Source organism: Gouania willdenowi, chromosome 22 (assembly GCF_900634775.1).
Source record: "Gouania willdenowi chromosome 22, fGouWil2.1, whole genome shotgun sequence".
NCBI classification, from domain to species: Eukaryota; Metazoa; Chordata; class Actinopteri; order Blenniiformes; family Gobiesocidae; genus Gouania; species Gouania willdenowi.
Genome location: NC_041065.1, coordinates 22498124 through 22525742, shown reverse-complemented (window position 1 = coordinate 22525742; position 27619 = coordinate 22498124). Strand labels below are relative to the sequence as shown.

Genomic DNA, 27619 nt, shown 5'->3' with positions numbered 1-27619 from the left:
GCACACAGTCACATTCTCACAGTCTAACTGAAGAGAATTGACCTTTTGGTGACTTTTCTTTTATTAGGCCTGTCGGCACAATTCATTTCTGTGGGTTTCTGAGTCATGAAAATAAGTTTGAAGTGGTGAATGTTCAAATATTATGTTGATTGTTTTTTTTTATTACTCTGTAAAAAAAAAAACACCAACATTATTAAAATATTTTGACTAATAGGCTTTAATCATTGGGTCAATAAATTGAATTTAACACTGCAAATGTGAACAGAATTGCAACTCGATTCATATTAGCAATATTTATTTTTTGGCATCTAATTCACCCCATACTCGAGTTGCCCCCAGTGTTCAATTAAATTGTAATTCAAATTCTTTGTTTGATAGTTTTATGTTTTATCTGTTTTTGTCACAATGAACAAAATAATTTGAAGGTGCCAAATTACAGCTCCTCAAGGGTGGGTTAAATACACAGGTACACATTTATAGAAAAGTGACAATAAAGGCGTTAACCAACTCATTAGTGATGACACAATGTATGTTTTAGAGAACATTTCTGCTGAAATTTTAGATTCAAACTGTGTGTAACTGATAAACTTTCAGGTAAAACAATGAGGTTAAACCTGTGCGGTCAAGACTTCAGACATTTAAAAGCCTTTAAAATAAATGCACTTTTTTGGTCACCCCCGTTTTTTTTTTTTTGTTGAAAAATCACGATGAATTGCAGATTAAGGAAGCAATTCGACATAACTAGTCATAATGAGTCAAATTTCATACAAACCGAGATATACATTTTTGAAATTTCGCCAATGGAAAGAGACTTTTTGAAACTGATCCTGAATCAATTAATTGATCTAGATCTCCACCAAAATTGTATGTGATCTTTGGTTAAACTTTTTGTCAAAATCTCCTAAAGGTCCCATGTCATGCTATTTTTCACCCATCTCCATTTGTTCTAAGAACCCCAAAAACATAGTATTTCAGGTTTATTTTCCCAAACTCGCCTGTTTTCCAGAGTTTTAGCCTCTGAAAAGTCACTTTCTGAGCAACTCTACACAAACAGGCTGATTTGTGGCCTACTGATGCATATTCATGAGTGGGCGTGTCCATAGACGAGACACTGACTTCCTCCTCCCCGCTCGGTGACGTAGGACCAGAGGACAGCCCGCCCTAATCCCACCCACTCCGTAGCCGAGCTCATGCAGCTTTATAAACACGAGACAGAGCGTTGGGGCGGGGCGTTCGCCGGTACATACATAGACTGTAGAAAATACATACACAGCACTGCGCGAAGGACGCTGACATGCTCACCTTCGTGGGTGTGTCTGTTTACATGTCAATCACGGCAGAGAGCTTCCTGGAGGCGCGGCTTCTCCAGGTCAGTGCCGTGTCAAATTCATCATCAAAGTGGGAACGTGTCATCAAATTGGAGCGAGGTGTTTGGGCTCACCCTGTAGTAAGAAAGGAGCAAATCACCCTCTAACTAACGATTGAGGGAATCAATGAAAAAAAAACACTTTGGGCATTTGTATGAAGCCCAAATAACACTTTATGATGTTTAAAGTACAGAAAAGTAGATTTAGTGTAACATGGGCCCTTTAAGTACTTTTGACGTCATCCTGCAAACAGACAAACAAACAAATAAATAAATGCTGGTGAAAATATTACCTATTTAGCCGAGGTAACAAAGAATAAATGAAATAAATATTTAATTCTGCATTTCAAAATGACAAATATTAAAAAATTCTGCACATGAAAATCATCGCCCAGTATGTAGAAGACAATAACATCATTCATTCAACTCATGCATCCATGCATTCTTTACCTACTTATTCTAATAAGGTTCAAATGGTTCTATCGCACTTTATTCTTATTTGGGTTGCATGGAATTGGGCATCTTGTTGAGATCAGGTGGTAAAATCACATTACGAGTTATCAAGTCTCAAGGTATGTGAGACTAGCTACTTGGAGTAAAGATTTCATCTGATTTCTTTTTGGGTCAGTAACATTAGTGCTTTGGGAGATTCGAAATTGCACGAAACTTGTCAAGAAAAAACGCTTCTTTGATTAAAGGCACTAACATGCAAACTTTCCTTTGAACCACCCATTGATGCTCATTAATTCTGACTGAGGGCTTTAAAGAGTGACTGTAAGTGAAGTAAATGAAATGAAGACTCAGCGATGCTTAAGTCAAATTTCTCAAAAGCAACAGTGAGAGCAGATTAGCAGCAGACATGACATGAAAAAAAAAAAGAAATAATGTGATGACTTTTCCTCCCACTCACAATTTAAAAATACAACAGTACTATTGTGAACTTGGGTATGTACATTTCCCTTGGAAATAGAGAAGTGTTATAAGTGCATAAGTGCATTTGTCTACACCTTTTTAATCTACAGAGTTACACAAACCTTCATGTTTTTTTTTTTCTCTACTGCATGGACAGATTCAAACTGTTGGCACTGGACTTGCATTTTTTCAGCTTTTCAAGTAAATGTCAATATCTGAAGGTTGGCAGCAGGAACGTGAGATTCACCAGAATGCACTGAATAAATGAGTGGGCAAATGTTATTCTTCCATCTAGTTTGGGTAGAAAGCCAACCAATCCAGAGCTCTGCATGGTGAACCATTGGGAAGTGACCAGTGCCACATGCACAAAAGTTGAGGTATTTCAAGCATTGGCACTTTTCAGAGATTACATCAAGTTGGTGATAATTACCTTGTAATTACCATTTACATCAAAAAGAACATAGAAACACAAGTGATTGTGTGCATTTGAAATGACATGAGACTACTGAATGGTTGACCAACTTTGATCGATTTTCAACAGCTTGAAATGAATACATTTGAACAAATTTGCTCATTTTGAAGCTTGGTGACCTGCTTGCTGGTAGTTTTTCAAAGCTGCACTTTTTAAATGGCACTTTCCAAATGCTAAAAGACTACAGATCCAGGAGTTATGGTGAGAGAGAGAGAGTCCATAGACTGGGCATTGGTGTTATCAATAAGCCAAGAAAAGACCCAACCTGGACACTGGGAATGAGAGACACGTATCGTTGCATCTCACAGTCTGATGGTGTTGGTTGACGATGTACGTTGAAGTTGGTGATCGGGATCGGACTGCGGATTGATAAAAGAAAGGAAATAGAGAATAGCAGTGTAGAAAAAAAGGCTAGTTTGAAAGTTGTTTGAACAGGAGGACGTATGTTTCCCCCTGACTCCATCTTCTCAAAGTCTAGTCTGAGCCTCTGGAATATAGATCTCGATGCTGTCTGCTCTGTCTGACGTTGAGTTTTGCCGAAAAGAGGAGGCTCGCTTTGCTGCCATCAGCCGCCGTCTGGCCTCCTGCCGGTGTCTGTCTGGGAGGTCCAGGGATTTCTCCCTCGTCACTGCACTCCTCTGTCGAACTGTCTTCTTTGGTACAGGAGCTGGTAGCTTTAGGAGAAAGACCCACAGGAGAAAATCTGTCATTTACATGAAAGATCTTTATAATCTTTTAAAAACTTGAGCTTAATCAGTATAAAAAGAAGTCAGATATTGAAGATGAAAAATGACTGAGAAGTGACTTTACTCTGTATTATCATTTAAGAAAGTCTCACCTTCTTCTCAGGGCTGTCAATGGGAATCCATTTGTTGTTCTTGATCTGCTGCAGATGGTCAAACTTTGTGGTGACGTCGTCGATGGATAACTGCAGCAGATCCCAGAACCCGGCGAGGTCCTGAGAGGTGGGTCGAGGCATGGCACTGGGGTCCTACGGAAGAATGAAGGATTTGAACTTAACATACCAAGCAGGACAGATGCAGGAACACAAATGTTTGGGGTTACACTGGCAACACAGATTTCCCTCCATGTTCTGATAAAAGTCAGCCACAGGAAAATCATTTTTGCATTCCATTTGCTGCTTTTGTAAAATATTTCTGATTTAATAACCTGTATTAATAAAACAAAAATAATTAGTTTGAAAGGAGCTTCTTTTGTTTCAGCTTCGATTGGCAGATGCTGCTCCAGAAGTCATTTTAGGGGTTTACAGAAGCTTCAGTATATGCATATAAAGACATACAGCTTTATTACAGTATCTGAAAGCCCCATGACTTCCTGCCTATTATCAAAGAAAAAATAATAACACATCTAACATCTCAATTACATGTTTTTTTCTGAATTAGATTTAGGAAATTATCCTTTGTTTGGATTTGTTATGCAAGTAGAAATCAGTAAAAACATCAGCGTTTAGTCAAAATGACTTTGTAACCTTTAATTAACTCAGCATGGGCAACTGGCGACTCGGGGGCCACATTGGCCTAATTTTGTGCAGAACCCAAAAGCACAAAATGACTCAGAGACAGAAAAATACACAAGATTACCAAATCATTTTTTTTTTTTTTTTTTTTACAAAAGTAACACCATAAACACACAAAATAAGAGAAAATACACCAGGTACCAAGAACACATAAACAACAAAAATACACATAGTGACAAAATGAGAAAATAATATACCAAATAACACCAGAAACACACAAAATGAGAGACAAACACTTAAACTGACAAAGAAATCACAACATAACGTGCCCGCACTTGAAAACCCTCGGCTTGACATTTGAAAAATCCTCAAAATATTAACTGTCACAAAAAATAACTTACATTGATTTATTGTGACCAAGCTAAGCACTACAGTGAATTTATAGTTGGAAATGGTTCATCCATTACATTTATAATACCGGTAGGGGAATAAAACATTATTGAACATGATTACACACCTGTTTATGCATAGAATTTTATTACCTAGTAGTTTCTGTGACAAACACAAAGATGAAAAATGTTGCCACTAATCAAGAGCCCTGACTGAATGTCACCTTACAGCAAAAAGGTATCAACGGTACGCCTCCTTTCCTTCTTTAAAATCAGTCCACGACAAAGTTTTTTTCAAAATCCTCAAAAACGCTGTTTTTCGACAAAAATCGACCGACAGGAATTTATTTTTTATTACCTGTGAAGCCTTGTTAAGGCAAATTATGTTTAAATTCATGTCTTGTTTGAACAAATCTCAAAATGGGATCATACTGGTGTTAACCAGTAACCACTAAAAGAAGCTGTTATAGATACATGTCTGGCCTCTGGAAACACATTTTAGTCTTACATGCATTTTATTGTATGACATGTTATTTATTGTATTGTACTTCTTTCATATTTTTGTTTTTAATCTATGGACCAATCATGTGTCTGAAATAGTTATATATATATAATTCCCCCATTAGTACTAATGCTTTGGTGTGATAATGGTTGGTGGGTATTGCATTAAAAGACCTACACCACTCTACACACACACACGCACGCACACACACAGACAGACAAACGGACGGACAAACAGACGACAAACTGGTGACAACACTCTTCGGCCGAGTCTGAGGGTAACAAAACAACGAAATGACAATAATGTTGCTTGTATTTGGTATACAGCCCCTCAAATCTACTTTGGGGGACTTGTATGTAAATAATAAGGGTTTATGTATCCTAATCCTGGAGCTCATTGTTGTTTTTTCTTCAAACAACTGTTATAAGATATAAAGATCATTCAGGAGATAAAGAAAGTAAACCTACTTCCAATATTTGGGTAATTAAGAAAAAAAAAGCCATTTTATCTTCTAAATAAATATAATTGTAAAGTTAACTGAACTTACAGAGCCAATATAATTGACTGGCTGTATGAGACCAGCTCACTGTATCTAATCACTGTACATCTCTCCAAATGAGCCGTTTTCGCTGCCTATTGCAAAACCAGCCGTAGTATTTCTCATAACCCAGCAGCTTTATCTGAAGGATGAGATACTCAGCTCATAGCTCAATAAAACTAGTTGTGGACAGTGCAAAAAAAAACTAAAGAGGATGCTTGATTACCAGTCCCTGTGTGCGCCTTTACAGCTGATGTCTGGACGTAGAGGTTCATACACACTCATCCAAACTGTGTGTTTAATACCAATCTATCAATTTAGGAAGACTTAATCCTTTTTTTTTTCTTTTAATAAAGCAATGATCACCCCTCCGAAGCAGAAAGATGTCATGCAAAGCCTCAAATCGAGCTTAATAATCAAGCAGTTTCCAGAGGCTCAAACCTGGAAATAATGGGAACAAGTCACAATTTCACCTTTTTTCCTCTATCTTGCAAAGGGATGAACACACACAGCAATATCACAGTATAAATTGGAGGACTCAGGGTTTCTCATTAAAACAATGCCCAAAGCATTACACTGTCTCCCCCCACATTAACCTATTCCCACAGTGCATCCTGGTACCATGTCTATCCCAGGAAACTAATGTAGCCTATACGATGTGCTATCATTCAGAGCCTTTCCAGCATAACTTTTAATTAGTAGTTACACAGTCATACATTTGCTACACCATGTACATTATTTAATGAAATATCTTCATTTATTATTTAACCATGTCGACGCTACATTCAAAAAGCAGCTCTTAATGCAAAATTTGCATTTTATGGAGAAATGAGATTTCTTCTTCGGTGTGCTTGTTAAAATGACACATTAAATGTGACTTCTATCAGTTTAGAGTATGAACTGAATGTGAACCTGAAGTAACTCGCGTGTGCAAAAGAGGTTCTGAGGTACTACGTGCGCACGCAGGCATGCACTGTGTAAGTAAATATAGTGGGATCTCATCTCTCTGTACTGTATATGTGGCATTGATAATATATAATTATTTATGAATTCTAAGACCTCACTCTCCTTCCACTGTCCACTCTGTGTTGCACAATGGCTGTTTTTCCTCCACCTGCTCCTCCTGGGATGCAGAATGTTGACGTCTATCACATTTCAATGGCGTAAAGGTCGGATAAATGCGACCTTGCCGTTCACAAAGCGGTAACATTGCAATATGACACGTATGAGATTTAGAACCTTATATGAAAAAGGCCTGGGTCTGATCTGAATAAAATTCGATTTGTGCTGTTCAAACTGTCTTTAAAGAGTAACTAAACCCCAAAACAACTTTTTTTTCTGCTGAATACAAATGTATTTGGGTATGAAGTAGTGCCGTTGATTGATCCTAGTCTCACTCTTCACATTTTAGTAAAAATATTTAAATTTTGCGTATTTAGCAAAATCACTGTGTCATCACTTTAACTGTTGGCCCCGCCTCTCCTATAAAACCTGACGCCCACTTCCTCGCAAACTGTAGCACGTCATCCTCCTCACCACCGGCTCCTGTCTGTGTTAAAGGCTCCGGACCGCCGTGGTTGTGACTGTTGGGAGGCGGAAAGTCCTCCACCTCAAATGACGTCTCTGTGGCAAAAGTGTCCGCACTGTCAGACTCGCTCATGTTTAGCTCGTTAGCTAGCAGTTGTGATATGTTTTGATTCTGTGTGTGCGGGGACGGTGGGGAGGGGGCGGCTACTGAAAGTAGCTGGGCGTGTCGTACTGCTACAGCAGTAACGCCCATAATCAAGGCTTTTTTTGAATTCCCCACCTAGTGGCAGCTCAGGAGAAAGCAGGGGTTTAGTTACTCTTTAAAGTCGCATATGGACAAAGAAATCGGATCTGGGTCATATTTATTTGTGTCACAATAATTAAATCCTTAAAGCTCAGGTAGGCGATTTCCCCCAGATACACTTTTTAAGTTTTTGGTTGAAATTGTCTTTATGTCCTGACAGAAATTAAGATCTTATGTGCTCTGAAAAAGGAACAAAGAAAATCTGTCAACTGTAGCAGCTGTAAACCTGTAAAAACTTCGACCAATGGAAAAAGACAACTCGTCTTTTTTTTAACCAATCACGTCTCCCTGCTCGTTCTCAACCCCTCGCATGCACGAGCTCACACTGAAAGCGCGTCACCGCTGACGGAGTTAAAACTGAGTTTTTGGTCACATTTTTTAACATATATAATCTTAAAGTTTATTGTTTACTTACTGCTGAATGAGACATGAGACAATGAATTTCTACACAATACAAGCGATGAACTCCTTTACTGTAGCAGCTGTGCGCGTGCATGTGAGTGAGACGGTGCACAGGGGGGAGGGACGAGGGGGTAAAGGCGGAGCCATCAGGGAGGCTACATTCAAAATCATGCTAGCTTTTGAAAATTGCCTGCCCTACCTTTAATTTGAACTTTTTATGATTTTTTTTTTGTTGCATTTGCTGACGTTATGAATTATTATGCAGAATGAATGTCCAAACCCTGTTTCAGTCTCTTACCAGGTTTTGCTGACACAGCCAGTAGAACTGCTGGAATTTCTGAGACATGAGCAGCTGAGCGCTTCCTACGGCACTTCTGATTTTACCTAGGGCTGAAACACACACAGAGGAAAGTGAAAATATCCAACATGACGCTATATATTCAGTGCAATCCAGTAAAAGCATAAAATCAGACATTCATGAAGCTGGCAGCAGAACACTCACTGTCCTCTGACAGGTCGTTCTCTTCGGCCTCTGACTCCATCTCTTTACACCACCCTTCCATCCTCTTGGTCTCTGCGTGAAGCATTTGCATGAACCAGCTCCCGTCCCTCCGCAGGGAAGGTGACACCCTCCCTGACTCGCCCGGTGAAGCCGCACTCTCCCGGGGTGGCGGAGGCTCCAGCTGCCAGGTGGTCTCGCTGGTGGTCTCTCTGGTTCCTGGCGACTCAGTGGGGGTTCGATAGTCGTCACGATAGCTGAAGAGGCCCTGCGTGCGTACGGTTCGAACTGCACTGTACTGAGTTGGTGTGCTGGGCTCTGAGTGACGCTGGAAGCCCCCGCCAAACTGCAAGCCTTTATCCTCCATGGTGGGAGAGCCCTCCAACTCCAGGTCAGCTTGCACACCTGCAGTGACGCTGTTGGAGCGTTTGAACCTTCCCTGCCTGAGGGCCGAAGACATAAACGAACAAAATAACCAATGAACAGGCACTTTGGGGAGATTAAATTGTGAAGATTGAGTTATTAAAGTGAGTTTTAAAGCTCACCCTTTCTTGTCATCCTCTACCTGGATACCAACAGAATGGTATTCCCGAGAGGCCTTGCTTTCAGATTCAGAGTCCGTAGCAGCTTCCACCTAATGTGATGAGAAGAAACAAAACAATCAGCGCTTCCTGTTATGTGTGTTGCAGTTCCCCAGTGTTTCTGGGTTTATTGGGTTGGGACTCTACGGAGAAAACTGAAACTACAAAGTAAACAATGTGTGATTCATGGAGCTTGCAGCCACAACTGGAGTGAGGAGGTTTCCCACAGAGCAATTCAGTCTGAGTCACAGTTATCATTAAGATGTTTTTGACAAAATATCTGGATATCAGGGTTGGGGTCACATACATTTTTCAGTTACAATTATGTTTTCAATTACCCATGTTTAATTACAATTTGATTATGATTACAGTGACCAGGATTATAATTATTTGTTATCCTCAGAAAGTCATTTACAATTACGTTCTCACTAAATAAAGTTGAACAACAATTAATCACAATTACAGCCTGAAAAAAATAACCTAAAACAAGTGAACCTTCCTCTTGTGTTAGCTTTCTGTTAGCATCTCTTATATCAGTGGTTCCCAAACTTTCTGTGCCCAAGACAGGTAAAAATCTGTTGTGCAAAATAGCCTTTATCACTCATATCATGTACAATATCTGTAAATGAAAATAATTATTTATTAATGCCAAATAAAATGTGACAAAGACAACTATAGTACTATTTATTCACAAAATATTTCCAAAAGAAATCAAAAAATTAAGTATAGAGTTTGCCTCTGTATTATGAAATGAGTGCATACAAAGTAGTAAAATAAAAAACATATATATATATATATTTTGTGTAGCTGTATATTGCAATAATGTATGGTTGTCACAAAATCCCACGGCACATATAAGACGGCACACCGTCTTATATAATGGGTCCGAAATGAGCTGTAAAATACACTAAAAACAAATATCTATCATCTAATTTCTTTGCGATCTATTGGTTATCTTATTAGACTTCCTAATGAAAATATAGGTATTAATATTTTTGGTGTGGGCATCTGAGCCTTTTTTTAGTCAGTAAAACTTTTGATATATATATATATATATATTCTTTTCTTTTAATGGTAAAATGTGGGAAAGCTTGATATGAAACATATTTTAATAGTTGTTAACTTATGTGTAGAACTGTACATAGAACTGTAACATGGTTCCCCAGTTTTATAGAAATTTCAGGGCAATCTAAACTTAATTACAATTACAACAGTAACAGATTTTTAAAATTACGATTACAATTAAAATTACGTCATAATTGTAATTAATTATGAATTCCAATTATAATTGACCCCAACCCTGGCTGTATATAACAGGTGAAAACATCTTCATTCATTCAACATCTTAAATGCACAATTTATACCTCTTCACCAGATTTACAATAACTCTGTAAAATAAAAAAAAATAAAAAATAAAACACTGGAGAAAAAGCAAAAACCAATGCAAAAGGAGAAAAAGCAGATTTTTTTTTTATTTTTTCATTTTTCTGGCTGTAAAAACATTGCTAAGGACAAAAAGCTTAATGTTTTTTTCCCAACGGACCTTTCCGTCTTACGGAATCAATGAAATGTTGTTTGATGACGCTTGACTCAGCATTTCCTGCTATATTAAGACCATTCACACGACACACAAACTACATTAGCACAACATACAGATAACTAGTAACAGAATGTTATTGTTATATTTGTACTGACCTGACAGAAAGTGGTCAAAGAATAAACTTTGCAGGAAATGAAAGAAGACTAACTATAGAAGATGGATTTGTTCTCATCCCTAATGCTACACACTAAAAAATGCATTAAATTATGATTATTTATATATATATATATACAGTATATATATTATGCAATAAACCTGTCAAATTGGTGCTATAATAAGAAATATACAGCCCGGTCTCACGAAGTTTGTGACAATGACACAAAATTGATGATTTTTTTTGTGTGGTAATGCAATTTCATCCCATTTTCTGTGGCTGCAAGGAACAATAGTTTACAAAGCCATGCATTTCATGGCAGTTATCACATTAACACATAACCCTAACCCTTCCCTTAACCCAAACCCTGCATGAAGTGTTGTAATAAGATGCAGTTTGCAGAAAAAAACAAAACAAATTCCAAATGAAACACATTGAGTTTGAATATCTTGTCACGCAGCGCAAATAAAAAATATGATGAAATAACGATGGCACACAAGAAAAGAGTCCCTGTGAGATGAAGTTGAAAAATATGCACATAAAGGTATCTGAATGGAGCTGGTTTCCCATGCAAATGTAAGACAGCTGGCAGAAAACTGAAAACATATTTCACCATCTTTAAAATCAGGTGTTTGGAATGCTGAGTTTGTGAAATGTAAAGCAAAAAAAAAAAAAATCCCAGCCCACATCGCAATGATTTCAAGGGGGATTGAACATATCACTGCAAGTGTAAAAACAAGAGACCCTGAGAAAAGGGCGTGCTTCTGTTGTAGGGACATTTAGACCCCCGCTGTGGTGTGAAGCTGTGATTGTTGGAGGTAGGAAGTGACATCTTTGGAGAGCAGTTGTGTATTTTGCCAGGTCGTCTCTGGGAGAACTGAGGAAATAAGCCTAGCGCAGCTGGCAGAGGTCACCTCCATTACTTGGTGCTATAGCAGCAAAGCCCTGCTCATGAAAAGAGAATGGGTTTCATGTCCGGCATGAATAGACAGAGAGGAGAAAACAGAGGGATTTGTCTTAAATTGGACATCATGTCTATCCTGGAGAGAGTTTGGACAAAGGGTTTAGACACGCAGCATCAGCATGAGGAAGGTTGCTAAGCGTTAGATATAATCTATCCCAAGTGAATGGTTTCCCTGTCAATGAAGTTTGTCGGTAATGTAGTTATTTAAGGTAGTTTTCAAATGGGGGTACTTGTATCTCTTGGGGTATACGTGGCACTACATATATGTATATATATAGTGAAAGCCTATTTTATTATTTTATTTTAATCTTATTGTTTTGCACAAATGTAGCTATTTCATAACATTTAATCTTTTTTCGTGTGTACATGGTACTCACACTTGCTTTGGCAATGTAAACCTGTTTTCTCATGCCAATAAAGCTGTTTTGAATTGAATTGAATTGAGAGATAGAGAGAGAGATAGAGAGAGAGATAGAGATAGAGATAGAGATAGAGCGAGAGAGAGAGAGAGAGAATACAATGAACAAATAAAGGGTCAGTCTTGGTCCCACCCCAGGCGTGAGATGTCTGGAAATGATAAAAACTATAGAAATAAATCTATTCAGGAGCCACTAAATCAGTGTTTCTCAACTTTGGGGTCAAAACCCCATGTGGGGTCGTCTGAGAATTCTGAAAAATTTAAATAGATTTTTGAATGTTTATTTTTTATTTGAATACTTTCACTTTGTGAATCTGCTGTAAAAAAATAAAACAAAATAAAATCATTACATATACAGTATACTGTATGTATATGTATATGTGAGCCCAAACATGATCAAAAACAAATTCTAAAAAAAAAAAAAAATCTTTGAAAATGGGGTCACGATCCAAAAAAGGTTGGGAACCACTGCACTAAATACTGTTTCTTTCCACTTATTTACAAAATTAGATTCTTGAAAATGTGTGTATTATATTAGTATATTTGTATTGTTATTGTTGTAATTATCTGTATCATATTTGTATATTTGTATACAAATTTGTATAGTTGTACGATTAATTATTATCTATCTTATACTGTAATGTGTGTGTATCTGATCCTTATCTTTTACTTAACTATACACCTATTTAACATTTATTCTTTCTTTCGTCTTTGTTTAACGTTTATTATTTTATGTGTGATATAAGTGGCTGTAACAAAAGCAATTTCCCCCTGAGATAAAGGAATTCTGATTCTGATTCTGATTGATTCTAATTGTCCATGTGATCTTATGAGAAGGTGGTTTAAAAAAATAAAAAATGTAATGATTTGTCAACTTATCAAAACCAGCTGCATTGCATTAAGTTTATCTCTCATCTGCATTTTGAAATAGCATGTTTTAACCTGAACATCAATATGGCTTTGAGGTTTCACAGAGCAGCTTATGAATTAGAAATGAGCTTTAACGCATACTTTACAAAGCACTAATATTAACTGATGTCTGAGGATTCTAGGAGTGAAATATATAATCAGCATTTGTAAAAGTGTGACTTAAAACTTGTAAAAGATTTTAGGAGGCTTTTGAATTGAATGTTTTAGGATTACCTTAATCCATTCTGCTCTTTGATTCGTGCATTTAAAGATGTTCTCCACGTTAACTGTCATTAATTATACATAATTCATGCTCACTGTCGTTCTGATTCACAGATTATTTACATCAGTGATATGTCAGGGGCCACAAAAAAAGTCATTGTTCCCTCTGAGGGCCACATTATCCATATTAATGTCAGCATTTAGACTGATGACTGATCAGAATCATCAATAAAGGAAAGAACAAAGGTTTTGTGTGTATTATTTTCATATTTTTTGTTGCCGTTTGTTATGTTTTTGGATTCATTTTGTGTATTATGCTGTACTTTTGGATGTTTTCTCTTATTTTGTTTTCATAGATGTTTTGTGCATTTTTTGATTAATTTTCTGTATTTTTGTTTTCCTTTAGTTCATTAATTTTGCTTTTTTGTGTGTTTTTCTGTATGTTTTTTAGTCATTCAGTTGTAATTACTCAGTTTATTTATTTATTTTTGTGTGTTTATGGGGTCATTTAATGGGTTTACTTTGGGGGCCGCACAAAATTAGACCAAAGGGTCTAATTTTTGTCTAATCTACACATTATCAAGTCCTTTCAATGCTAAAAAGGCTCATTTAGCACACTTTCACCATGCCGTTCCCTGTTATTTGAAGCCTAGCGCAGGTATCAAAAGCATTAAATAAGTGACGCACGTGTGCGGCTTTTGGAAAGATACTGTCTCTGTTATGTGAGACAATGAGGTGATGATATTAGACAGTTTTTTAAAGTTAGCACAAATCTGTGACTGGGCTGATTAGATGACTGATGCTAACCGAGGCTATCAGAAACTGTGAATGATTTGTGAGAGCGAATGTGGGCTGTTTGAGTGGGTAATTGGATGAGTCAGTGAGGGAGCTCTTTAGGAAAAAATTAATAAAAAATAATGAATGCACCACGAGGGCACTATTTATGCATGTCCGTGAGTGTTTTTGAGCTAATACATGAATGCGTGAAGCCTTCTTTGAAGCACTTCCGCATTTCAGCTGGTTTCCCAAATTTTTATACAAATCTGACCTTTCAGAAGCCTTAGCGCCGACTGCAGATGGCTTAGAGAGGAAATGATAGACAGAAGCTATCATTTAGAAACCCACTGCTTTTTGACAACACTGGCTGTTTTAGGACACACAAGAGGCTCCTGTTTTTTGCCCAAATACATAATTCAATATATGAAAACAAAAACGTGCATTTTGCCATTTAGAGCTCCTTTTTTGTATGCGATGGCCTTTTGTGATAGTGAGAGATGCAGCTGAGTGACCTTTCAATGCAACATGAGATCAACCACAGCCTAGAATAAATCTAAAGATGTGGGAGGAAAGACAGGTGGGATTCGTCCTGGAAGGGGCTAAAAGATGGATAAAGTAACAAAAGAGCGTCAGTAGCTGTGTTTTCCATTAGCCTTGGAAATACGCAAAATCTAAATAGTGCAATAAAACCTGGTAATGAAACACATGAATTTTAAAAAAAACACTCAAATATCACTAAAACGTTTTTATTGCTTTCATGAGGAGGAATTTCAGTCGTTTTGATATTGAAAAGTTTCGCAAAAGCGCTATGGAAACACTTTTTCCGCAAACACGTCACAGAATGTGAAGTACCTGGTCACGTGACCACTTCTCTCCAAAAAAACATACAGTGGTACGTGTAAACGGAAGAGGAAACCTGGACTTTTCTTAGCCTTATATTTAAAGGGCCCATGTTACACTAAATCTACTTTTCTGTACTTTAATTATTTGGGCTTCATACAAATGCCCAAAGTATTTTTTTCATTGATTCTCTCAATCGTTTAGTTAGAGGTGATTTGCTCCTTTCTTACTACAGGGTGAGCCCAAACACCTCGCTCCAAATTGATGACGCGTTCTCACTTTGATGATGAATTTGACGCATCAATGAGCTGGAGAAGCCGCGCCTCCAGGAAGCTCTCTGCCGTGATTGACATGTAAACAGACACGCCCACGAATGTGAACATTTCAGCGTCCTTCGCGCAGTGCTATGTGTGTATTTTCTACAGTTTATGTATGTACAGGCAAATGCCCCGCCCCCAAGTTCTGACTCGTGTTTATAAAGCAGCATGAGCTCGGCTACGAAGTGGGTGGGAGGAGGGCGGGCCGTCCTCTTGTCCTACGTCACCGTGCAGGTAGGAGGAAGTCAGTGTCCCATCTATAGACACGCCCACTCATGAATATGAATAAGTAGGCCGCAAATCAGCCTGTTTGTGTAGAGTTGCTCAGACAGTGATTTTTCAGAGGCTAAAACTCTGGAAAACAGGCGAGTTTGGTAAAATAACCTCAAATATTATGTTTTTGGGGTTCTTAGAGTAAATGGAGATGGGTGAAAAACAGCATGACATGGGCCCTTTAAAAATCATTACTACCACATTAGATGAGAAACAACAAAGGAATGTAGAGTGTTATAAGGAGGTTTGGAGCGTCCGTCTTCCTGCAGCAAAGTCTCGCATGATGACATTTCACAGGAGTTACCAGGCCACTGCCCAAAACAAAGTTCAATGGAAACTCAGCTAGTGAAACCAGGATGGAGAAGGAAGAGAGGAAGCTGTAGCATAAAGAGGTGGAAGGAGTGAATGAATGATGTGAGTAAACCTTCATTCAGTAAAACCTGCTCAAGCATGAGTTGAATCCAAATTATTGGCTTGCAGAAAGATGACTCACTCCTGCTATATTTAGCACCTGAAGTGTTTCTCAGCTGAGGGCATGTGAGGGACATGATTCTGCGTGATGGATAAAAGGTTACGTTACATGTAAATTTGAGTTTTGGACATTCAGGCACTGACCTGTATGCCTATTGATGATCTGGGTGTTTTCAGGTACTCCTCAGCCTTGGACACCAGGACGGCCTTTGTCACAGGTGAGCACCGAGCTGTGGGAATCTGTGGATGGGTGTCTCTTTCCAGCCATGAGTCCGGCCACCTCCATGGCTATAGTCACAGCCTTGGTTGCTGTCCAGGCTGTCGGTGGAGTTTGTAGAGGCCCCCGACCCGGGGTCAGCCCCTGGCTGAGGCCGTCAGACGCCCATTTCCTGTGCCTCCCCTCGTGGTAAGCATCCCTGTGTGGACTCCGTGCTGCTCTGGGCCGTGATGGAGATGAGAGGTTTGGAGGTGGAGCGGGGCGGTACCGGAGGGGGAGCCTTTTTATAGTTGGGAGTGTAGGTGATGGCTGGAAAAGGTAGAATATGTACATATATTATGTGTAGTTTCTAAATGTATCTAAAAAAGATTGGATTCAAATACAATAACAATTGATTTGCATCATTATTAAAGCAATGTTGTCATATAATTAAAAAAAAATAAACCCAAACTAAATATTTGACCTAAAAAACAGCTCATCTCCCACACGTTAAAGACATTTTTTTATTACCATGAATACTTCAATATTACACAAACATGCACACAGGACTAACAGTTTCTCTTCTTCTAATGGTAATTGTATTGCCTCCATTTAGTTTATTGCCTTTTTGTAATTCGAGGAACTCACAAAAACTACTTTGCTATTACACAAGTCATTTCCTAAAAGTCATTTTCTAAACACATTCACAATCATTCATCAAAAACGAACAAACGATGCCTAATTTTGTTATGAATGGAACGTAATTACAGAGTGAGTTTATAGTTAAGATGATGCTGAATCATTCAAATATTAGAGCAGCATTAAAAAAAAGACAATATTGCTTATTAATGAAGTCATGGATAGCAGGTTAAGAAGTGAATCAGTATGCGGACGGTTGACGGTTTGAATCTTTCAGCCTCTCCTTGAATGCAGAAAATACATTATTTGTATGTACGATATACAGAAATGAAGGTGTCTGAAATGGTACATTTTGATTTATAATGTTTTTAATTACTAAGTAGTCACAAAGTCAAATTCACACACTAATGGGACAGGGCTGCCATGAAAGGCATTTAATCTACAATTGGGAGCAACTTAGGGTTCAGTGCCTTGCCGAAGGGCACTTCAACACATGGAGAAGACAGCCCTCTATCACCTGATGCCATGGTCGCCCTGTGTTCGATATTTAAAAATAGCTAATAGTCAAGGCCATCTTCCTAGCAGTAGCCCAATACACACCATTAAATGTACATTACACATTAAGCAATTTAACAGAATGCTCTTCAGACAACATTGTAAATAGAGAGAAAGGTTTGTAATCAAGCTCATAACAACATCAATAAGTCATAAGGATGAAATGACGTTCTTGTTTAAAAATAAAGTGTGTAGTTAGGGTTAAGCTACATTCAATACTTGTTCTTGTTTTAAATAGCTGTATATCTTTAAGAGCTTTCCCTCTTATTTCGATAGCAATTAAATTACAATGTTGCCATTCCTCATCTTCAACTTTCCTACTTTAGTCCATTTTTTCTAGACTCTTTCTCGCATTTCTTCAGATATTCTAGATTCAGGGCAAGTTGGTCAAGATCTAGGGTTACAGGTGTGTTCTCCATTTATTTTTTTAAACGGCCATGACAAATACCATTATTTTTTTGCCATATAATGCACGCCACGAATTAAATATTTTGCTCCATAAACGAATGAGTTTTACCATATTTTATATAACACTTTGGTCATTTTAGTACTTCTTGTGAGTCTAACAAGCTGTTGAGGCGAGTTTTGAACAGAAGTCAATGTATTTGTATGAAAGTGGTTTGACAGCCAAACATGAAGAATGAAACCCAAAGTCTTTTTAGCGATGGTTATGACAATCCATCAATCAACATCACTCGTGAAACACAGCATGTCTTATTATTATTATTTTTTTTTGAAACGAAAGATTTTCATTTAAATGTCTGAAACGTTTCACCAACAAACGTTTGGTATTTTTCTCAAGCTTGAAGTGAAATGTTACTGATTATTTTAAATTGATTTATAATATTGTCTTGAAAGTGATGGAAGGGCCCTTGAATTGAATCAAGATGAAATCGTGGCAGATTTTGTAATATTGTAATGAGCAAATAATCGATATCGTGTACTGTAGCTGTTCCTACTCAGCGTTCTTGAAGCCAAAATACAGCGTTTAGGGGTGCTTCCATCTTGCAAATTTTATGTCATTTGGAGCCAGAGTCTGCGCAGTAGGTTCCGGCGGAAGGAGCCCAAGTAACACGCCCCGCCCATTAGCGTACTACCCTGATGAGTTACGCAGCCAGCTATGCCACGAACCTAAGTATCTTTCCCACTAAAAATTCTACGAACGTTTTGTTCAGATGATCAGATCATAAAGGTTAGTACTAGTACAGTAGCTAAAAAAGTTTAACGGCGTCTCGGCTTTCCTTCATGACGTAACTGCTTATGCTATTCACAAACATCTCAGGCTGTCAATCATCGTCATACATGACGTCAAATCCCGTTTTTTCAACCACAAATAACTTATTTAAAACAAACTTCACAGAAAAATGAGCACTTGAACACAATATAGGGTGATAATAACTAATGATCGCAGCAGAGTTTAGGTTTGGAAAAAATGTATGTGATGAGTATTTTACTTTACAGTTGGACCCACAACCCATCTGTTAACATTGAAGAGGCGGGGTTATGATCTATACTGCAGCCAGTCAATAGGGGGAGCTCTAAAAATAAAGCTTCACTTTCCCGGGAGCTTGCCCTGTCCATTCTTTTTAACAGTCTATGATTTACACCCATATTTTTCGCTCAATGGCACTTCCATATCTTCTTAGCGTTTTGTGCTCATGGACGAACAGATCAATATGTGACAATCATTAAGAGGAATATCCTATATGGTTTTATTTCTGCATTTTAAATAATGCCCAAAGCGTAACATACTGTATAACTCAAAGGCTTATGTGACATGTCAGACTGAAGTACTCCTGTAGTGCAGAGAATCCTGTTTAAGGAGAGTTGACAGCTCTTTCTTAGTCTGTCGATTTCATGTCAGGGAAAAAGAGGATTACTTCTTTCAAGTGCAAATGAGAATATAGACCTAATCCACTGGGAGACGGACGAAGGAATAGTCATGGACTAAATCTGGGCACTAAAGAGGTTTTTTTTTCTTCTTCTTATTTGAAGGGATGCAGCGAGAGAAAAGCTTAGTCAGAGTACTGTAGGTACAGGTTGAAACATCTGAGGACTATGCAGCTTTTCATGTGTTTTGATCAAAGCTCGTGGCGTGGCAGGTAGCTCGGAGCCAAACGCAGCGAGATCAGGGAAGCAAAGAGGATGAGCTTTACGTTACGGTGCTCGATAATTTATGGGTTATCGCTTCTTTCTGACAGACAGGCAAACTGCTGAACTTTGTTGTTTCATTCCTACAAATGCTTCCATATTACAGGAATGAATTAACTCTATTATCTCTACATGCACCACAAAAACTGTGGCTGGCATTCATGGAGCTGGGACCCTCCTGTGAGGAGTTTGCATGTTCTCCTTATGGTTTTGTGGATTTTTTCTGAATAAACTGGCTTCCTTGCATTAATATTATGATGGAATAAAAAAAAAGTACAATTTAATATTGTATTCAGGCCTACAGAACACTGGTTTTACACTGCCTTCTCTGTTTAGGGAAATCAGTCTTAAACTGGCCGTTTTTCCCCTCATCTCTCCTCCTGTTTCACCTAAATATGAGGGCGCTGCTAATGGCTGCTCCGGTGTGTTGATGTGTGTTCTTTCGCTGCAACTACCAAGTCCAATAGGGCAAATGTTATTTTACAATTTAACGTAAGTGTATATATAGGAGAGGTACTCTACATATGGTATAGTTTTTATGCATTCAGACCTTTTTTAATTTAAAGAGCAACTAAATCCCAAAACCTTTTTTCTGCTGAATACAAATGAATTTGGGTATGAAGTAGTGCCGATAATGGATCCTGGTCCAGCTCTCAACATTTTACTTTCAATTTGGCATATTTAGTTGTAAAATGTCAGAGTTACTGCCCTCTATGGGTTGAAACCTGGTTATTACAATAGATTTTTGCTATTGGCTGAGAACAAGATTTATTTATTTTATTTATTTATTCGGTTCATTTCCGACATGGTTGCAATCACAGAAATTCATTTTGACATTCAGAGCAAAATCACATCATTGTTTTTTTTGTTTTTTTTGTCCTTTTGCATGCCGGAAAGGGCGACGGAAAAAAGCATTATGCTTATCCAGATTCGTCCCTTGATTTGAACACAGATAATTTTACATCAATCCTCGTTTCTTCCCTTGTCAAACATTCTCATCTTCTTCATAATTTCATCTTTTCATTAACGTTTTTTTTTTTTTTTGTCCTTTTTTATGTGATGCGTTCTCGTCTGCAGTCATTGTTCCTGTTGTTACTCTTCCTCACTGTCCTTTTTTTCCGTATCTCCTCGAGCTTTCTTCATGTGACATTTTGGGACCATCTTGCGTCACAAACAAGCAGTGTTAGCCCCGCCCCTTTTATAAAAACTAGCACCTGTGGGCTCTATACACTGAGGTGAGTAGGTTGGATTGAGAGAAGAGTGAATAGAGAACATTTAATAGCTCGTCTGGATATGTAATGTCAGATATCCACAACGTAATTCCTCCGAGGATAAATGATGTCACTTTCCCCATTGATGTGTATGGGGATTGTCATTACAGATATCTTTAATTCAGTTATGGATAGGCGCAATGTGAAATGTGGATATCTGCAACTAAATTATAACTATCCATAACTCCATTTAGAGATATCTACAAGTGTATTCTGACTAGTCACAATTCCAAATCACGATATCTTCAACTCCCATCCATTAAAGATATCTTTAGTGACATTTGTAGATATCTTTAATGATGTTTTAACTAGTCAAAATGAAGTTATAGATATCTTAAACAAGAATTACGCCTAGTCAGAATGCACTTGTAGATATCTCTAAATGTTGTTATGGATAGTCAACATTTAGGTGCAGATATCAATTATCAAGTTAGAGATATCTTTAAATTAATTGTGGTTAGAAATATTTCAAATTCAATATATATTTAACTTGAATTCTAACTAGTCAAAATGTAATTACAGATATCTTGAACGAGAGTTTCATCATCATCACTGATGGGAGATAAGGGCATCCTCCATTATGTTCCGGTTTTCATCTAAAGGTCACAGTTTAGCAGATTTTGGTCTGGTTAATAGAGACAGAGTAAATCATGGAGAGCTGTGAGATCAGCAAAGCAACAAGATGACCCGTTCAGAAGGCGTGACTCAGCATGAGGACCAAAGCAGAGCTATTATTAGCCAGCCATTCGTACAAAGGGGACACAATTCTTGCTCTCATCGTTAAACTACTCAGCATTGAGATGAAGCGTCGGCCGACGGGACCGTTCCTCACTTCTGTCCTCATTCATGCATTCATCTGTCCCATAAACAGTCCTGGAGACCACCATGTGCTTTGTAGAAAACAACAATAACCTATTGTGAGGACGTGAGTTTAGTCGGAAAATATTCATGAGTAAATGGTGAGGTACAAATGTGTTTTTTTACTACCAGAGTACGCTTGTGTAAGCCTTACAGTGCTTAGCGTGCCACAATCAATACAGTATATGTCAGACATAGGCAACTGGCCACATGCGGCCCTCGATCTAATTTTATGCAGCCCTTAAAGTAAACGTACAAAATGACAGAATAATGGACAAAACAAAAGCAAGAATACATAGAAAACCTAAAGGATTACAACAATGAAGGAAAATACAGTAAAAGACAGGAGAAAAACACAGAAAATACTCCAATACTCCAGCAAAAGGACACAAAAAGACAAGAAAAACATAAAAAAATTACTCTGCAAACCCACAGTACTAACAAACATCCAAAACGCCATCAGAAATACACATAAATTGCTCCAAAAAACACAAAATGACAGCACAAATACACAATATGACTGTATTTACAGGAAAAATACACAAAAGGAGAACAGAAATTTACAAAATGCCTCATAACAAGCAAGACAACAACAAACACACAAAATTATTATTAAACGTTTTGTTCTTTCCTGTATTAACGCGAAAATTGCTCATTATTTTAAATGCTGACATGAATGTTGATAATGTGGCCCCTCCAATCAAACAAACACATTTTTGTGGCCCCGCTGTGATAAAAGTTGCCCACCTCTGGTATATGTACTTCAGTAATCATCTAAAATGTACAACTTTTCTACATTTGAAAAAACATTTTCAATGTTTAACTTCATTTTTGCATCAGCAGAACTGTTGCGGTTTTTGTTGTGAGAAATTAGGACACTTGGGTTTGTTTGAGTTGACATGGTGCTTCATCTGGAGTTATCAGTTTAGTTTCTCATGGTCGCTCTCTCTACTATGCTCTGTTCTCGGGCTGTCGAACACTAAAACCTAAGCTGGATTTAATGAGGAGTGAGCTACTTCCATGTCAGATACATCACCACTGAAAATGGTGCGGCGTGTCTCCACAAAATGTGCAAATGAGAAGCAAATCCTGTCAGACTCAGCCTCTCCTCACTGGCTCTCTGATCGATTTACGGTTGATTTTAAGGTTTGATTGTTTGGATTTAAATCCTCCAGTGGTCACGGTGCATCTTATTTTGTCGGATTTTCTTTAACCCAACATCTTGATGAGATCCCACAGGTCTGCTTATACCAGCAACAACCTCGCAGTCTCAAAATCTAAGCTATTTGTCTTTCCACTCTTGTGGAACTAACAACTGTGGAAGTAGCTGCCACTATTTTTACACTGAATTGTTTGTTTTTTTTAAATCGACCATAATTACTTTATTTAATTCCATCCAAACAGCGTTACCTTCTATAATTAGATCTGCAGGTTTTATGTTGACAACGTGCAATAAATCACCGATTTACCACCTTTACATTATTGATTAGAGTTTTGGAAATAAACATTTTTTGGAGTTGTTTGAGGGTCAATACTGCTCACACATGATTATAATTCTGGGGGAAATCCATCACGGTTCAACACTGACGAGACCAATCCACAGGTAAGCTAGTTTAGACTACAAATATTGTTTCCCCTCAGGATTGTATTGTGTAACCTACTGGTCAGCTGGAAAAGGGCGACGTAAAAGCTAATCATGGATGGATGGCATTTTACACCTGACTTCACTGATCTGTGAAGACCTTATGAGGATGCCAAAAACAATACAACAGGAGGGTATAGTGATATTTAATTTAGATTTCCTCTGGGGTAGAAATTCATAATTCATTATCAAAGTGGATTTTTTTAATTATGCTCAAAGGCTGGAAAGAACAATGAACTGCTATTAAAATCCAGAACTTCTAACCAGGGTTGGGTTCAATTGTAATTGCCATGAAAATTCTATAATTAACTTTAATTTAACGCAAAACTAAGGAACCGTGTTACAGTTCTACGTTCGGTTCTACACACATGTAGTCAACAATTATTAAAATATGTTTCATATCAAGATTTCCCACATTTTACCATTACAAAAAAATTCGAAATCGAGGTGTATACTGACAGAAAAACAGCTCAGATGCCCACTCCAATAATATTAAAACCTATATTTTCATTGATTAGGAAGCCTAACAAGGTAACCAATAGATAGGAAAGAAATTAGAATGATTTGTTTTTAGTGTATTTTACAGCTTATTTAGAACCCGTCATCATAAGAGATGCTAACAGAAAGCTAACACAAGAAGAAGGTTACCTTTTATGGGCTTATTTATTTTAGACTCAGTAATTGTGATTTATTGTAATTGAACTATAGTAATCAAGAATGTAATTGTATTTGACTTTCTGAGGATAAAAAAAAAGTATTTTAATTGTCATTGGAAAAAATGCTAGTGACTGTAATTGTAATTGAACATGGGTAATTGAAAACGTAATTGTAATTGAAAAAATGTAATTGAGCCCAACCCTGCTTCTAGCCATCAACAGAAAACTTGATTTAATTGAGCTCCCTGGTTTAGCTATGACCCATTTGGACTGTTATCTTTTGTTACCTCGTGCTTCTGTTTAATATTAAAGTCTTGTTTTCACACGTAACAAGAACAAATGTGTGCGCCTTGTGATGGACCGTCAACCTGTCCAAGGTGTACCAAACCCACGCACGTATGGATGGTAAATGGATGAATGATTGATGATTCAAGCAAAATACCGTAAAAGGCCCGGCATGTTAAGGCTTAATAAGACTAAATCTGAATGCAAACTCCATTGCATACTTTTTGTCTACAAGATGAATTCCCCCCATGAAACAACAAAGGTAAAGACGTTGCTGCATGCTGATGAAGTTTAGCACTATTCAGCAGCATGACTGCCACTTAGTCTCCCTCGCACTATAAACCCACCACTGTACCAGCCAGGCTGATTAACGTAAGACACAGAGGAAATCACTCCTGCACTCTATCACAGTTAGGGCCCAGCTCACACGCCATGGGGTTCGGAAGAAGTTGAGCGACGCGTCATTAAAAGTCTTTCACCCTGATTGGATTTATCATTGCAACAGGAAATGCAGCAGTTTGTTTTGTGGAAGGCTTTTGAAGTTATGGAAATGATCCAGTGCTGAGGGAAGAGAAAGATGGATGGCAGAGTCTATTCCTGGCACTACTGCGATTGTTGCAGAGAGAAACAGTGAAGAACTTAATATGAAAATCGCAAAATGACAGATAACACTAAGAAGAGTGGGTGAGTCTTGCTCATGTTGACTTTTCTACATTTACCACTTTGAAAAGTCACTCAATGGCCTGTTCCTCCTCTGTGCATCAAGGGCATTCGCCTATAATTTCTCAGATTCTGCTCACACTTCATGAAAGTCACACTGTCAAGTCTCCATTTTTATAATGACTGCTACAGTCAGTGACGGAGCCATCCCGCCTCAGCTCCTGTGCGCACACATTGAAAGCATTCTGCATGTCACCAGTGGGACATATGTCACTGTGTTTCTAACCTCACCCTTCACAAAAACAAATTGGCTTCTTGTCAGCGAGATGGATCGCTGGAAAACCCAGCAAAGGCTAACAACAGAAACAGTGAAGGGCGGGGGTGGATGCGGCGACAGTGACGATGTCTGTGGCTGCTGACTTCAGGATGGAGCAACGCTGGACAGCTCGGTATGTCAAGCAACAAATGGGAGAGTTTGCCCAACAATTAAGTCTTAGTCACATGAAGTCTTAGTCAGATAAACAATGAGCAAATGCTGTGCACGCCACACTTTTGGATTCTGTCCCAGCACCGTTCTTTCTCCAAGCCAGAAATCCTGCATGATTACATTTGATCTAACAATGTGATTTGATGCTACGCTGGATTTTCTGACCTTCTACTTGAAAACGTGACTTGGATTGCAACCTAAAGTCGGAGCTCCTACTCAGTAAAGTTGGATAAAAAACCAATATGACACCGGTCAGACATGTCTTAGATATTTCGACATGATGCCACTGAACTCGGAGATGGGAATTTTCAACTTGAAAAGGCAGAGTTCTGAGTTTCCTTGAACGCAGCATTATGTTTTTGTCAGTCAGCTCGTTTCTTGATTGGCTACATTCTTTTCCACGTCACAAATCATTAGTCATTAGTCGTCGGTTTTTTTCCACACACAAAGAGTGTTGGTTGTAAATATTGAACAGTTTTAGTATTTACAAATACCGGCCCTGACCTGATTCGGAGCCGATAATCAGGACAAATTCACTCTTAACACACCTCATAGGATAATCTGATAAAACATGAAATAATCTGGCGTTTTCGTCGGGAAAGGGGAAAATCAGAAGAAATTGTACCCAGCTTTAGCGTAGTTCGTGGACCAATGTCGGTCTTGTAAAGTTGCGTTTAGGGTAATGTCTTAGCGATTATTTTTAATGAATAGTAATTAAAAAAAATACGTTTTTATCTATAATGCTCTTTACATTAAAAGCAAATCTCAAAGTACAACAATGGGTGCAATTTTTTAACACCAATACAAGCATCATGAGTCAAAAATGTGAAATATACAAACAAACAACCAAATAGTACATACAACAAACATTCCATCAGTGCCATTTTCAGCTTGTGTCTTTCACCAAATATCAAGAGGACAAGTTCCCTGACCCCATTCTTGAAAAAACTAATCATAAAGAAATGTAAAACTCCAGTCAATCCAGGTTCTACTGGGGAAATATTATTCATGAATAAATAACATGCAAGAGTGCTCAAATGACTTGTTTGAAGAAATTAGGCAGACGAATGACGAAGGTTCATCATCTCTGCTTGAAACTGATTACTTGCTCATCCAATGCTTATGAATCATTTATTATTTATAGAATAGCTTTTAATGATGCATACATGTACTTTTATTGTCTGCAACCTATTTATTACAGATGCATACTAGCATTTAAGCAAGAACGTTCAGAGAAACGTTTCTCTGTCACTAATGCAGCTTGTCTTGGATCTGAAATATATCTCACACTTAAAAATGCAACATTTGAGGGTGACCCAGGTCGGGGTTTTACCTGGGGTGTGCTCAGGACTCCAATCAATGCTGCAGGTGGAGGGGAGGCAGAACTGGATCCCTGAAAACAAGTAGGGGTAGGGTGGCATACAGAAAAGTGGGCATATTTGCCCTAACAGAATATTTGACCACCATTCTAAAAGGCATTTCTCAAGTAAACGGAGGAAGGCTAATAATAATAAAATACCCCTGCTCCTGAAATCGAAGTGAATCAAATAAAATAAAAAAGGCAAAGACTTGCCGTTTCAGTGGTTTTGTTAACTGGTGTCACTCCTTTGACAGGAACATTACCCGGGGCTTCCACTGGATACGTCTACGCTGTGCCACGGCACCAATCTGGTTTGCTTCGCTGTCCGCCGTCCGGTATTTCCCAGCGGTTGCGTTTTGAGTGCGCCACGGTGCACTCCGGTTGGACGACTGTGATGTCACGAGACAGAGCAGTTCTCACGATATTTATATAATCGTGCAGTTAAAGGTATGTGTCATAAACGCACCAATAAACAGATAAACAGGTCAGTGCTCCTAACGAAGGAGAACAAGAAGGTTGGACTCTCTGGATTTGTCATAGCCACATTTTTTTAGCTACAGAGAAGAGAAAAAACTGCACCAGTAAAACATGAACTAAATCAAAGTTGCAGCAGTTTACAGTGTAGTTACAGTATGAGAGGAAACAATATAGTGAATGCGATTTTGCTTTTACACATTATGACGTTTTGGTGATGTAGTTACTTGAAACATAATAAAGTGTTTTATTTTGAAAAGTAACCGAATATTTTATTGCGGAGTAAGTGCTTAACTTCCTGTTTAGCTTCATTTGCTCTGCACTGATTGATGCGTCGTGCTACGGTGTCCGCCAGAAATAGAGGTCCTGCGTATATCTGACGGAGGGCACCGGAAATTCGCAGCTGGGAAGGAGCAGACACGCAGCACAGCGGAGCGCGAGTGGAAATGAACACATAGACTAAAGTGGAAACCTGGCGCAGCGGTGACGTAACGCAGCGGAGCCGCATCCAGTGGAAATTGGGGGTTAGAA

At 38.2% G+C, this 27619-nt stretch overlaps 1 pseudogene; it reads right to left on the bottom strand.

The window, feature by feature from the left end:
• Nucleotides 1-1648: 1648 nt before the first annotated feature.
• Nucleotides 1649-27144, bottom strand: LOC114456898 (disks large-associated protein 2-like; annotated as a pseudogene).
• Between the last annotated feature and the right edge of the window lie 475 nt (nt 27145-27619).